Source organism: Antennarius striatus, chromosome 11 (assembly GCF_040054535.1).
Source record: "Antennarius striatus isolate MH-2024 chromosome 11, ASM4005453v1, whole genome shotgun sequence".
Taxonomy (NCBI): Eukaryota; Metazoa; Chordata; class Actinopteri; order Lophiiformes; family Antennariidae; genus Antennarius; species Antennarius striatus.
In genome coordinates, this window is record NC_090786.1 from 16,025,306 (window position 1) to 16,037,598 (window position 12,293).

Below are 12,293 nucleotides of genomic sequence, written 5' to 3' on the forward strand. Positions count from 1 at the left end.
CCATTCCATCTGCAATGAGAGCTTTTAAAAAATGTGGTCCCTGAATTGAGAAGCAGCTATTGTCACTTGACGATCCACGATGCCAGAACAGGATCCAGGAGATTTTGAGTTGCCTGGTTTTACCACACTTTCCTTTTTGCAAATGAAGTTAGCTATATTTATTACTAATTATGGATTTATTTCAAATGCTTTATTTTATAGAGCAGTCAGGTCATGAAATGATAATCTGAAGTGAGATTTTTGTGTCAGATGGAAGAATGTGACCCTGTTTTGTATTTGGAACGTGATTTCCCAAACTGAACGTCTTCATAAATAGGCAGTCATGCTGCAAAATACTGATTTTGACAAAACTGGGCACTGTTTGTAGGCGTGACGATGTCCATAGTAGTGAAACAAGGCAGAAGATCAACAGAACATGTGGCCTCATTTGGTTTATTCTATTTGTTGATCTTATTATCTGTCTGGAATTTGCTTGGATGTAATTACACAGCAAACTTTCCCACTTTACATAAATCTTCATCAGATCAGCTTGGGGCCTGAGAGACAGCATGTCTAAACTTTGTTAATGCATTGGCTTTTGGTCTAAATGGTGAACTCTCTGTTTGGATGATATCACCATTCACCCTGTTCAGCTTTTGAACGTTCCAAACAGCTGTTTTTGAGCGTCCCAGAACTTTCCCGGTCTTTTGTTGTATTTGCAAAACTCAGTGAAGTTAATTTGATCGAACATCTTGAACATGAACATGAGCATGAATTTAATCTGTCAGCAGGTGCTGAAATTTGTATTGCGACCTAGCAGCTGTTTTATGCAACGGAAGAAAAACATATATCACACACACTGACATGACACATATTTACAACATGGAAACATAATAGTCGAGAGCGCTTGTCCCCCACTCAGCTGGTCTCTGGTTTTGCTCCTGGTTGAGCTTTAAAGTGGATTGATGGACAGAGGACTTTTTTTAGTCTGACCTTCTTGAAAGGTGGTTTGTATCTCCTTCCTGAGGGCAGTAGACTTTATTCACTGTGTAAAACATGACTGGTGTTTGACGTGATGTTTTTTGTCAGTCTCAGCATGCTGTTGTTATACATGGAGGTATACAGTTCTTGATGTTCCTGTCCAACAATCTTTGAGCAAAAGTTTAGTTGTTGTGACATTTGTGACTTAAGTGCTACAGACAGACATCCGTACCAGGTGGTACTACAGTACTGAAGAACACTCGTGATAACAGAAGTGAAAAACAAAAGAAGAACACTTTAATGACACCAAAAGATCTTAAACGGCAAAGGAAATAGATTCTCTGCTTTGTTTTCTTGCACACTGATACAATCTGATCTTTCAAGGACAGGAGATGGTCTATCACTACTCCTCCGTATGTGTATAAACGTACCTGATAGATCTGTTCATTATGGATAGTAACAGGGAGTGTGTGTGTTTCTTATCTATGTCATGTTTACAAATGAAAATATGTCAGAGGGTTATAGCCTTCTTCCTCATACCCTACACAGTTGGCCACATTTGCAGCGTCTTGGGTTTGTTCTTTCAAAATTGGAGACCATAGCTTGGTGAAACTAACCGTCTGGATTCATCGCTCACAGTGAAGTCCAATCCAATCCAATCCAAACTTTATTTGTTGAGCACTCTACCACAACCGCAGTCGACCAAAGTGACCTTGTGGAGGTCAAGCTGCAATGAGCATTGAGGTGATGATGAATGTAAAGGAGTGGTGTTTTGTGTTTGCCTGATTAAATATCAGGAATGTGAATCAAATCAATACATTTGTGTCATTAAATTGAAGCTATTAAATGAAACACTCATGGAGCTGCACAAAATTGTGTGAGTGTGATGATTGTTGAGAGCAATGATGGGAGTAACATTTGTTCACATTATCGACTAGTTTGTTTTCACTGGCATTGAAAGAGGGGCTATGGAATGACGGCGGTTCTGTTTGTGTCGCTGGCATACACAGTGGATCGCTCAAGATGAGGGAGAGGAAGTTTGATTCAGGTTAAAACGCTCTAAAGATTTATAACATTTTGTTTATTGAATGTACACCAGGAGACACATGGGAAAATTTGATTTGATAATGTTTATTACAAAGAGGTAATAAAGAGTCAATAAACAGAAAATAAAAATATATAGACAATATATGAGATATTTTAATGTTAAGTCAAATCCCACGACTGACAAGGAATCAAAACGAGTTTAATCCATTAACAAGGAGACCAATTGGAGCTGCAGCAATGGAAGTAAATAAATGTAGAAGTTTTTTAAACAATAATATGGCAGTAAATAATGTTTACTATCTTTAGATCAATAATCTATATCATTATAACACTCTGCATACCTTTGTATTAGTAAATAAAGATAAAATAAAACTACTGTGGGTAGCGAGATTAAAAAAATTAAGGTTTGAGAGCAAAAAGTTTCCATACGTTCTCTTCACTATAACAGTGATGATGCTCCCACCTTCATGACGTCAAGATCATAAAATGTCCTCCGCTCACTGGAACAAAAAGACCCTGTTCCTCTGAGACAGAAGATCGCCGTGGTCAAGGCCAGTTAGGGGTGATCTTACATCAAAAATGTCAGACTTGTGGATTGTTTTGTCCTTGTAGATTAAACTGAGCAGCAGCTGAGCGTCATCCAGGCTGTGTGGTGGTGCACCGTGTGTGTCTGTGGGGCTGGGCGTGACTATGGAAGTGCAGCAGAGTCTGAGACACCAGACACAGAGCTCTCAGTGTTTAAACCACATGAAAGTTCACACACATTCTCTGACGACACTGCTGCAGCTTGCTTCTTCAGTCTATGGGGGCCAAAGCTGTTTGGAACAAGCTCGAAGTACAGTATGTAAGAATATGATGGTCTTTACATGTGTTACATCTCACAGTAGAACACATTGTTTAACAATACAAGATTCTTCATCAGTGTCCTTTTTTAGATTTTTATGAATTCAAACCAAATTCTGACCTTTGTCCACATGAACAGATAGACAGACGGACACTAGGTGGGGCTAAAGTATAGAGATGAAATGCCATCATGAACAGTGCTGATCAACAATCACACTACTGTAGATTCCTACATTATATATTAGTTGGAATCCAGTGTATACATACAGTATGTGTGTGTGTGTGTGTGTGTGTGTGTGTGTGTGTGTGTGTGTGTGTGTGTGTGTGTGTGTGTGTGTGTGTGTATATATATATATATATATATATATACTGTACAGTATATACAGTGTATATACAGTATATGTGTGTGTGTGCGTGCGTGTGTACACATAGACACACATACAGTACACACACATATTGTGTAAAATAAATTATATACAAATAAGAATTTGGTTATACTGTATTATAGATTTACAGAAATGTTTTGACTAATTACTAAGGCATTAATTTAGGGTATTTTTGCAGTATTTGAGTCAAAACTACGTGTGTTTTTGCATGTGCGTGTGTGTGTGTGTTTGTGTGTGTGTGTGTGTGTGTGTGTTCTGACAAATGATTTTTTAAAATATATACTTATATAAATGATGTTTTTTTTATATATAAATACTTTTTCTGACAAATGAATTTTGGTCATTTAAGGGAATTATTGGCACATTAAAGTTGCTGATATTCAGTAAAAGTTTTCACTTTCCTGATTAAGAAGTCAGATTAAAGAACACAGTATGCCCGTAAAAGAAAGTTTTGAAGCACTGAGAACGTAAAGGTGGGGGTCACAGAGAGGGAGTGTGTGTGAGCTCTGCTGATGAATGGAAGCGGTAAACAGAGCTGACGCCTGGCTGCTTGGCTTGTCCTGATGTCTGCTGCATGGAGGGATTGACAGACCTGTACGTCAGCAGCCGTACTTCTCACCTATGATTCACGCTGACTTTTGTTTGGCCTGTGAGCCACTCCCACATTCTTTGACTTATGAAATCCTGTGAAGCATGAACAGATTAATGTGGGCTCAAAGAAATTGATCATAATATTGTAGTCTTGAATAAGCTTCTGTTATTTTTGGAAGTGACCAAAATCACTATAAACAAAATACAATTTGAGATGATTATTGATTTTTTTTTTTTTTTTGCACCAGAAAATAAATTGTACAGAATGCACATTTTTATAAAAGTGTATTACTTTGTCTTCATGGGATATTTATTTACATAAAATATAATTGTACTTTGCACTACAATTATTCACCTCATTTTCCTGTGATGACGCTAACAGTGTGGTAATTATTCTACAGTTTTCCTAATGGCTTGGCCACATGTAATGATTACACAAGGAGGAGTGTACACACGCCTTCACGAGAAACGCACGGTGACAGGCTATGTGACATCACTCAGCTGTAAGTAACGCTGCATCTGTGTGGTTAAAAGCTTTCCGTTTGACCAGGGTGTTGTTAGAATGTCACCTTAGACATCAACACACATGTGTTCAGCAAGCAGGGAGGTAAGATGGTACGGCTCAGAGGGAGCGGGGCGTTCGCTGCCAGTAGCAACCCGTCATTTGCACGTGTCACAGAGAGCAGAGCGACGGTTTGATGTGGAACCGATGAGGTCATGGCTGATGTCTCCCTGCTTGCGTCATCACCTATAGGATGTGTCTTGCCAGCAGAGCCGTAGCAGCTGCTCTGCTGGCTGCAACAAGCACTAGAGAAATCTTGATGAAGAAACGTGGGGGTTTCAAAAATCCTCCTGATGAAAGAATGGTGGATAATGATACGAACTAATTATTTCTATGTCAGTCGGATGAGGTTTTAAACACTCGTGTTGAACACATGTAAAGCCACGTCTGACCTCCTCCTATTCTGCCTGCAGTTTTGCAAGATTGCACAGTGAAGCGTTTAACATGGCAGTATGACGTGAGCAGAGCAAATAGGCGCTGTTTGTTTTGTTTTATTTCTCCCTCTCTTTCCACTCCACAGATCTCAGTCCACATGTTCATCATCATAGTCATCCTCTTGAATTACAGACGTGATAATCTAGGTCAGAAGTGGTGCCAACAGAAACAATGCCTCCTAATCTGAATACCCAGGATTCACATGTGTGAGAGCTGCATCAGTGTGTAAATACTGGGCTGTATAGTTGTGTGATTTTTTTGTGTGTATGGTTTTTTTCCTCCATCTATTTATATTATTTTTGTTTTTTAGAATCTAGACTTCCCTGCAGGAAACAAATTTTTAGGATTTTTAAAAAAAACCACATTCTTAAAGGATTTTGTATTTTAGGTGGAAATTCTTAATTGATTATTTACGGTTTGATAACACATTACTCCTTAAATGTAATTTAATGTTATGATAAAATAAAATAAATGGAAAATAAATTATATACAAAAAGGAATTTGGTCCCTATTTAAATACCTATTTGACTAATTATCAAAGCATTAATTTAGTTTTTTATTGAAGGGTGCAGTATGTGCATCAAAACTACATGCGTTTGTGTGTGTGTGTGTGTGTGTGTGTGTGTGTGTGTGTGTGTGTGTGTGTGTGTGTGTGTGTGTGTGTGTGTGTGTGTGTGTGTGTGTGTGTGTCACGAACATTCAGGCAGGCATAATTTGTGCCAGCTCTGTGACGTAAAGGACATGAGGCCCAGGAGGGCGCTGTGAGTGGCCATAACAGCGTCTCCTCCTCGAGCCTGCCCCATCTCTGACTTCATTGGCTCCAGCTCTGACGCAGATACACCCACCAACCCCTTCCTCCTCCTGCACACTTCCTTCATCATATTTTTTTTCTCACCCATTTCAATGTGTTTTTATTCATGTGCTTTCTGCATTTCCCTCCGCTGCAGCATTCCACACGGCTCCACGTCGTACATCTGCACCACCTGTCCACCGTGCTTTATCTGTTTTCTCTCAGGCACCGATAGAAGCCGTATCAAGATTGATGTCGTTTGATTCTCGCTGTATTATCAATGCTACTCATCTTTTGCTGCATCACAGGTCCTATCCAGTCACATATGTTGGGATGTGGCACATAAACTAATGTTGGCTTCCACTGTTTCAGCCACCTGCTGAAAATGTGCAATGAAATACATCCATTGCAAATGACATCATTATACGTCATTGCACAGTACAGCTTTAAGCTCAAAGGGCAAGAAAAAACAAACAAATCATTCATCCTACAGCCACGCATTTGCAGTTCTTCTGTTGACAGATTACAAAAGCTATAAAGTTATACTGTACATCTCATGAGTTTGAATGCGAAAGTAAAAAATAGTCATTCTTTTCCAGGGGATTGGAAAGCCATGTATTTCTGTAAAAATTCAGGACGGCTGTTCATGCTTTCTGCCAAACGTGAGTCTCATGCTCCGAATTTTGGCCGAGGGAATTCTGATGTTCTGAATTTACAAAAGCTTCATTTTTCTCTCCAAGAGAAAAGCTCAGCTGCTCAGGTTGCTGGCTAATAAACCTACATTATGACCCTTAGGATGTTTTTTAACCATCTATTTCTTTTGCAGTAACGCACTAGAATACTCATCAGCTTCCGAAGATGCAGTATTTTGCTTTGACCGCTGTCCTCCATGAAGATAAATAGGAAATTATCTTAATATTTAACTTGCAGAATAGAAACACTTGTTATTGAAATCCACAGAAATTAATCTTTACTTTTTCTGTAACAGATATCATTCTTATGGTTCTACACACAGTGTATTTGGGTCACAGTTGGTACATATGCGTATTTTCATCATTCACTGTACAATTAATAGAAAAAATTTGACACCACGACAGCATTATATAACCACATTAAAAGGCTGCATTTCCACTTTCCTTCTTCTCATTTCTTAATCTAATAATTTTACAGCTCAATACACAAATAATGTAAATCTAAATTAGTTTAGTCTATAATAATAATAATAATTTATTATTATTATTATTATTATTATTATTATTATTATTATTATTATAAGGGACAGCACGATGGCGCAGTGAGTAGCACTGTCGTCGCACAGCAAGGCGGTTCCCAGTTTGCGTCCCGTTCTGTGCGGCGTTTGCATGTTCTCCCCGTTTTGCGTGGGTTCTCTCTGGGTTCGATGGCTTCCTCCCACCTCCAGATACATGCTTCTCAGATTAATTGGTCGGTCTCAAATTGCCCGTAGGTATGAGTGTGTGCGTGCACGTTTGTCTGTCTATATGTTGCTCGGCAGTGCACTGGCATTGCGCCAGCATCCCCGCGACCCGCGACAGCGGAAGAAGCCGTACTGAAGGTGAATGAATGAATGAATGAATGAATGAATAATAAAAATAATGGTGGTTATTATGACAATAATGATAAACTCTAATAGAGACTGATCATGCGATGATTATGAAATAATAAATAATAAATGTCAGCGCACATACACTGCATGACATTCTGAATCTTTGCTTGGATTTTTACACCATTACTATTTTCTTCACTGCTAACTTTCCTTTTCTTAACCATCTTCTTTTTTTTAACTGTCCATGCGACTGTTCCATCCATCCCCTTCCTCTTCGAGAAGATATTCAAGTTCAAATCTGAAGGGCTTCTTTGCACACAAGGAGCTTTGCTGTACAGCTTCCAGGGAAATTAATGCCACTACATGCTTCTACTTATAACATCATGGTAAAAATAGCATTGCATTTCCCAAACTAACTGATGATCTGGGATACTATCCCATAGAGCAACAGTCTCTACTCTGTCAGACTTTGCTATCAGCGTGGCCATGTTGGTAAGATCCATAGCAATCACTTCAGCTACTCTTTATGCAACAGAATTATAAAAAATCACATTATCATTCACAATCATTGATCTATTTAGTATGGATTCTAATGTGAAAAGCAGAGTGTTTGCTGGACCTTTGTAAAATACAATATTTCACTGAATGTTCTTTAAAACGTAGAGGTTATGTTGATGTGACCGTCACAGGCAAAGGTTCAAATCTGTAGGACGGCTGCTGCCTTCCTGAGTGGAGGTTGTTTTTTCAGTTCCCTGCAGGTGCATTTTTTCCACAAAGACATTCAGGTTAGGTTAATTGGTGACTCTAAATTGCCTGTAGGTGTGAATGTCTCTATGTGTCGACACCATGTTGGTGAACTGACCGGGGTATGACGTTGCATTCTGTTTACCTCGGAGTTGTGAGCTAGGAATGAGGTCAGAGCCGAGGTGACTGTGTTCCAGTTAATAAGTCAGGAAACAAGATGAGAGCATCCAATAAAAGATTTGTTGTGCTTGCTCTGTTGGATCATAAATATAAAGTTTCATTGCATTGTCTCAACCAACTGGTTGGCATCTCTGTTTTGTTTTTATAATTATTGTTGTTAGTTTAGTGTGTCCATTGGTAACGCTCAGTAGTTTTCTTTGATGTACCAAATGATCTGTTTTTGGACCACTTCTCTTTGATTTAAAGATTTTATTTGACTAAGCTCTCTGTGGTCATGCTCCATGATATATCTCAGATCTACTGAGTCCTTTTGTGCTCAGTTGTAACTAGAGGGCCTCAGCTGTCCCGTAGTCTCAACCAAGGACAAAGGGTGAATGGGTTTACTCAATCAGGGCCCATACCCTTTGGAACAGTCTCCCTGTGGAGATCACATTGGCCACCTCTTTGAAAGACTTTTTCCAACGTGCTTTTATTATGGTCTGATGTGAATTTCATGCTCACATGTTTTTTAATATTTAATTTTGCCTTGTTAAGTATTTTTCAACTTTCTTTACCTTATTAGTAATACTATTAGAATTAATATTATAGGGAGCAGCAGTCAAGATGCTACTATGTTCAGCTATACATAGGATCAGTTTGGACTCCAAATATGTAGGATACGTTTCACAGTTCGTCAGAAAGTTACTTGACTCTGTCATGGAGTTCCACAGCGTGGAAGGGAGAATAAACAAAGTGTTTCTAGTCCTAATCAGACACTGGCATTCTAACCATGACATTTGAGATCCTAGTCATTTATGCATATCTTAAATTGGGTTGGGTTTTCCACTCAGTCACCCTAATCCATCTGTATGTCGAACAATTCACCAGTCATGCAGTTTCATCATTGCTTTTCTCTAAACCGTGGGGCATCATCAGCAGAAAAAGTATAAATGGAGGGTGTTGGGCTTTGCCATTTTAGGAGATTGAGACAATCACTCCTGCTGTCTTGCAACACATTTCTTACCACAAGATACTGGGTTTGCAGAGAAAAGCTGGTTTTGCTTGGTGCAGGATGTTTTCTGAGAGAACTAAGAGGAAGGACAGGAGACAGTAGAATCCTGCATCATAGACATGTAATGCACCATAATGGAAAAACATCAGCTCTAACGCAAATAGAACTCACTGTGGAAAATCCACCTGCTTAAGTTCCCTGATCTTTAGTAGTGCAGTGGGTAGCTCTGTTGCCTCACAGCAAGAAGGTTCCTGGTTCGATTCCTTTATGTGCAGTTTTGTATGTTCTCTGTGTCTGCGTGGATTCTCAGCTTCCTTCCACCTGCAAAAACATGCAGCTTAGGTGAATTGGTCATATCAAATTGTCTAAAGGTGTGAGTGTGTGTGTGTGTGTGTGTGTGTGTGTGTGTGTGTGTGTGTGTGTGTGTGTGTGTGTGTGTGTGTGTGTGTTTGTGTGTGTTTGTGTGTGTGTGTGTGTGTGTGTGTGTGTGTGTGTGTGTGTGTGTGTGTGTGTGTGTGTGTGTGTGTGTGTGTGTGTGTGTTTGTCTTTCATGTGGCCCTGTGATGAGCTGATCTTATTGGGGGTGTACCCCGCCTCTCACCCATAGCCAGCAGACCTGTATCCAGAAAAGAGCATAAGTAGTTGAAGACGAGACTATTGTTTCATCTACGGGAAGATGGATGGATGTTAGCACGGTGAGCACATCCAAAGATGCTGACCTGTTCCACCTCACTTTCCTGAACACAGGTCGGTGCAGCGCCTCTTCTGGAGGGGCATGCAAGTTGTATGAGTTTTCTCCTGGGGACGTGAAATATAATCCAACACTAAAATGAAATGTAGGCAACACTGTTGGCAAATATCAGCCCATATAATCGAGACATGCTAATACATAAGAAAAAAAATTGAGGAGCACAACTACACAACCACAAGTTTTATGTGACACGCTTTATAACCACCTTAATATTGACCATTATATTATTCAACATGTAAATGGGCTCAGGTCAAAACAGTACAATCAGATCTTAAGATGAACTCTTTAAATTGAGACATTAAAATTGGGAGCAGACAACTTTTTGTGAGCATATCTGTCAACAGTGCAAGACTGAACCCCGAAGAATCTGCACTGAACAATCTTATAGTGATATTCAAAGGTTTCATTACATCTTCTTAAACCTGTTCTTTTCATGATCAGTATTTCATTCAGTCTATTTTGTATTTTCTGCCATTTATTACCCATCATAAGATTCCCACATTGACTTTTTTTGAGTCATCATCATACTGTAATACTATTTATTATAAAACCATTACAGTACATCCAGCCCTAAATTGTCAAATTTTCTATCTTAAAACAATTGCTAACATGGTAGTGATCGTCCACAGGTCATCCCATAGCTGAGGACCACTGAAACATCAGCTACATGTGTTTACATATTATTATAGGTATAATGATCATAGGTATGATATAATGAGCCACAGGTGATCATAAAAGAGGTGTAAGGACATAAAATAAAGAGGGAGAACAGTGACTGTGCTGTGATTCTGGTGTCCTGATGATCACTGAGAAGATGGTGGAAAAAACAAAGAGGTTCAGAACATTGAGCAGTAAACAAAGATGTCATCTTCTCTCCTGGGACTGTGAGGATGTCTGAGCGAGGAACAAACCTTTCCTCTGGGTACGTCTGACATACTACAGTTTTGATGGCAGTTAGTCAAAATGGCAATGATTACAGTGACAGAGGGCATGTAATGATGTGGTGTAATTTTATCTCCGTTAACCTAAATTAAGCACCTACCTCGCGTTTGCGCTGATGGATCACAATGCAGTGACGTCCACTGACGTCACGCTTCAGATGAACCGCATTGCAGTCGCGTGTGGATGTGTGTGCTCCACAGCTGACGTGGATTATCATACATTTCATATTATTGTAATTATTGCAATTTCCTACAAATAAGCTGAACTGAGGCAGTGGTGGCTGAACTAGTTGCGAGCCAAGCTGTGAAGATGTGCATGACTCCCTCAGCCCCCCCAGGGACCCTGTATTTTCATGGGCCTGCCTCTGACGTCAATGCTCCGGCTGTCCTGTGAATTGTCAGAACAGACTATTCAGTTGGGGGGGAGGGGACTGAAAGTCTCTGTGGTGTGTGTCTGCTGCATGTGATGTGTGTGCGCGTGTGCCTGTGCGGATTCAAGTACACTCCTGTGTCTGAGTTTGCGTGTGCTTGCATGTGATCTGTAAATGTTTCACTTAGATCACACGTGTGCATGTGAGCAGCGTGCAAAAAGCTCGAACGGTGTTCTGACTCTGAACTGTGCTTAAGTGGATGAGGTCTTTAATGTGGGGGTGGAGGGGTGGGGGGCGAGGCTCTGCACGCCTGAAGATGTGCTGCTTTTGTGCTGCAAGACAAGGCCTAAGTCATCAGGAGGAAGCATGGCTGCCCACGTCTCCACTCCTCGGTCAGCTGTTGATCCCCCAGTGGACGACACTGCAGCTGCTCTCTGACCAGCAGCAATAGGAACCACACATACATCCCATACTGAGACAAATGACGGTTCATCATCACCACCCTTCTGATTTGAATATGGTTTTTTTCTATAACACACTTGTCATCTATTCCAACGCGGATGTGGGATTTGATGGCAGGATAAGACCGACAGACGGAGGGCTAGACGACGCCTGTAGAGTCCTGTTCTTTTAGATAATATAGTTAATTCACTTCACATGTATCAGTTCAATAACAAGACACTGGGATGCAGGTTTAGCTATAAAATCCATATGTTTAGTGTCTGTCTACGTCCTCTTTACTGTTAGATATTTCTTCCATTACTGTCACCGCATGGTAGTTAACCAAGAACTATAGTTAAGTTAAAATTTTGTTAAGACTTCCAGTTTTGCATCTTTCTTCTAGTTAACTATACAATATGAAAATATTAAATTTAAAATATTTCAACTGCTTCTTTCTAGAAACATTGCAACCTTAGAATTTGCTCATGAAGCTTAGTCCAATACAATAAAATTCACTGATCCAACAGTCATTAAATCCAGCTCCTCAAATGTGGTGGGTGTGTTGTTTTTTCCTTATCCAGACTTGGACAATTCAGGGAATTCAAAAACTGCTGTGAGAAAAAAAATTGAAAGATGCCACTTTGTGTCTGATCAATGAAACATTGACTCAATGAAATTATTTATTAGATGCAGCCC